This window comes from Talpa occidentalis, unplaced genomic scaffold (assembly GCF_014898055.3).
Source record: "Talpa occidentalis isolate TD23 unplaced genomic scaffold, MPIMG_talOcc4v2.1 talOcc4.2, whole genome shotgun sequence".
Lineage (NCBI taxonomy): Eukaryota > Metazoa > Chordata > Mammalia > Eulipotyphla > Talpidae > Talpa > Talpa occidentalis.
In genome coordinates this window covers 33,285,745-33,289,233 of record NW_023602073.1, presented here as the reverse complement: position 1 = coordinate 33,289,233, position 3,489 = coordinate 33,285,745, and the positions used below count along the sequence as shown (strand labels likewise).

At 43.0% G+C, this 3,489-nt stretch overlaps 1 pseudogene; it reads right to left on the bottom strand.

The window, feature by feature from the left end:
* Nucleotides 1-589: 589 nt before the first annotated feature.
* On the bottom strand, nt 590-1,635 carry LOC119251175 (mitochondrial carrier homolog 2-like; annotated as a pseudogene).
* Between the last annotated feature and the right edge of the window lie 1,854 nt (nt 1,636-3,489).

The window sequence follows — 3,489 nt, the reverse complement described above, 5'->3', positions numbered from 1 at the left end:
CTTGGGCCCAGGTGTCCATAATCAAAGGCTTGCGTGCCCCTTCCTCACCCATCAGCCCTGGGCATCCACAGAGGCCGGAGCATATAAAATGACCTGATTACTTCATTTACCCGACACGTGGAATTTGCAATCATCTGAAAACTTTAAAGCAGCCCTTATGAAAATGCTCAAGCCAGTAACTGCAAACGATTTTAATGAGAGAATAGAAGATATAAAAAAGTTATAAATGAAAATTTTAGAACTGAAAATACAGTAACATTGGTTGGCTGTATGACAGTGTTCCACTCCAGGGCAGGATGTGGAGAGTAGGGAGGGCTGCCATGTTGGTGGGCAGAGTATGTGGAGACACTGTGCTTTCTGTTCACTTTTGTTTTTTTGTTTTTTTTTTCCTGCGACACAGTTTGCTTTATTCATTTTCTTAAGTTTTACAGAATTATTTCTCTTCTTGGGATTGTATTCTTCATTTTACAAAGCTTTAAAATGAGACTCAAATCATATGACAATTTGCCTGTCCCTTTAGGAAAACGTAACTTTTTTTTTTCGCTTAAGTTAAATAGAGTCTGGAGCAAAAATGTCCATTTCAGAATGACCCAAGGGAAAGTACCAGTGGTAAATTATGCTACATTGGGATAAAGAACACAAAAGGCAGACACCAAACACCTCCATTTTCCCAAGATTAAATGATTATTAAAAAAGCACGCCACACTGTATATAAATCAACATTCTCTCCCATAATTCTGTGCATCTGGGACTATAGAAACATCACTGTCCCTGTCCCACATCTTCAAATTAACATTCTCGGGTCACAACAATGTCTTCCCAAAGGGGACTTTCCGGAAAAACAAGCTATTTCCTCGGCTCATATTTCCCTCTTTTTGTAGCATATACCAGCAATCTACCCAAGAATTATATATTGGGGAGTAAGGAGGGCACTGAACAGCAAGCCCACAGTTGTTGACAGCCATAAGATTAGAGACAAGCACAAAGGGATAGGTCAACATACTGGCAAAAAACCCTGTGACAGCTTGGGAATAACTTTTCATTTCATTCATGGTGGAAACCCCACTGTCCAGTCCATAGGTATTGACGGGGTAAGCCAGTGAGTTACAGAGCCACAAAGAAATGATGTCACCTAGGAGGCGAGAAATAAGACCTGCAAAAAATCCTAGTATGCCCTCTTCCCGATAGATGGTTGCAATGGAGTCACAAAGTCCACAGTACTTGGATTCTCTGCCAATAAATTATACCATAGATCTCAGAGTGATCACATGGAAGGGATGTGTGATGAGGGCAGCAGCAGAACGGGCCATCATCTCTCGAGTTGTCTCCTTGATAACTCGGTCAAAGCAAAATGAAACTTCCTTCTGTGCATTTCCAGGTCCTAACTCCTCATTCTTATCACACTCCTGGTAATGCTGTAAAACTTTACCTGGACCACAGTTCCAAGGACTCCTGAACACAGTCTTGGTGTTAAGCCTGTGAACAACCCACGCTTCCCATCGATGCTCGCAATGTGCTGAGCATAACAAAAGAGCCCAGGAAGCTGACATACTTGCCGTCCAAAAATATTTCGGCCTATTGTTGGAAGCAGAGGCTCATATCCCACCTGGATGAGCACCTTCACGTACATGAGCGGCTGGGAAAGGATGGTATGAACCTAAAACTGCTATTAAAAAACATAGGATATTTAAATGTATATAAAAAAATGCAATAACTAAAATTAAAATATCATGGAATGGGCTTGATAATAGAAAGCTTATGGTAGATTTATTCACAAGCACCAAAAACTGGAAACAACACAATATTCTTCGATGTGTAAATGGATGAAAAATATGTACAAACCATCCAATACTACTCAATAGTAAATAGATAAAAACCTACTGATGCACTCAACAACCCAGACAGAGCTTAAAGGTGATATGCAGAGGGGAAAACTAAGTCTGTCTCAAAAGGTTGCCTATTGCATGATTCCATGTGTATGACCTTCTTCCAGACAAAATGGTAGCAACTGAAAATTGCTCAGTTCTTAAACTTTGCAGTGAAGGAGCGTGTGACAAAAGATTTAACAGAAGGGAATTGTTTGATTGCTCTATAATTTTATTGTATGGTGCGCCCATAAATCTTTACCGGGATGGACAACGAATAGTTTCTTCCCCGACACCTGCATTCCAGCAGCACCGCCATTCTGGCTCTCCCTGGGACACTCCAGACAAGGTCCCTCCCAGGACACTTGCAATCACTCATCTTCTGTCTGGAACACTCCACGCCCAGAGGTCCACACTCATTGCCCCCTCACTAATTCCCCTTAAAAAAAAAATTGACGTATGCTAACTCAAAATATAATTTTTTCACCTATATTTCATTAGTCAAAATAATGTCATGTGTGAGCCTCCCCGGTGGCGCAGCAGTTGAGCGCTGGGCTGCGAAGCTGCCCGCGGCCTCTGCAGCGCCGGTTCGATCCCCGGCTGCTCCCTGGCCACCGGAGGAGGGTCCCGCAATGCACGCAGACCTCTCCTGCTGCCCGCTGCTCCCCTCAGCAGTGTACTTCGCTCCTTCTGCCTGCTCTGCTCCCCGCTCTGGCTCTGGTGAATTCTCTCACCCTCCTGCACTTCTGACTGTACCCAGTGCTTGTATAAATAAATAAATAAATCTTTAAAAAAATAATAATATCATGTGGTCTGTTATAGGTACAGAGGGAACTGGGAAATGTGACTTTGGAAAAACATGGGCATATTGACTCCAAAGAAAATTAACATCTTTTCATAAAAAAAGAGAAGGGTGAATGGTTTTTACAATAGGCAAACATTAGGGTCTCCCACTTTCCTCCATGGGAGCAGGCACTGCCTGATTTTTCATTGGTTTCTCGCTAGCACCTATGGCCATACCTGGCACAGAGTATCTTAAAAACTCTAGAATAAATTACTGTCATCTCACTGGTCCTCTATAAAATAATAGCCAAAACCCCTATTTAAATGATCTCATTAAATTTCACATCTTTTTATTATTAATTAAAGTGATAACTTTTTTTAATATATTTTTTATTTATTTATTTTTTATAGAGGCATGTTTTATTTATTTGTTTGTTTGTTTGTTTTGTTTATACACACACTGGGTACAGTCAGAAGCGCGGGAGGGTGAGAGAATTCACCAGAGCCAGAGCGGGGAGCAGAGCAGGCAGAAGGACCGAAGTACACTGCTGAGGGGAGCATTGGGCGGCAGGAGAGGTCTGCGCGCCATGTGGGACCCTCCTCCTGTGGCCGGGGAGCAGCCGGGGATCGAACCTGCGCCGCAGAGGCTACAGGCAGCTTCGCAACCCAGCGCTCAACCGCTGTGCCACCGGGGAGGCCCTAAAGTGATAACTTTTGATGATAGAGGTTTAGTCAAAGGAGATAAATTTTTACCCACTAAGGTAAGAGAAATGAGGCTTTTTCCAGATGAGGGAGTTGTGTTGGGGCAAGGGAGAATTCCCCCCACCCCATCAGGGTTCTT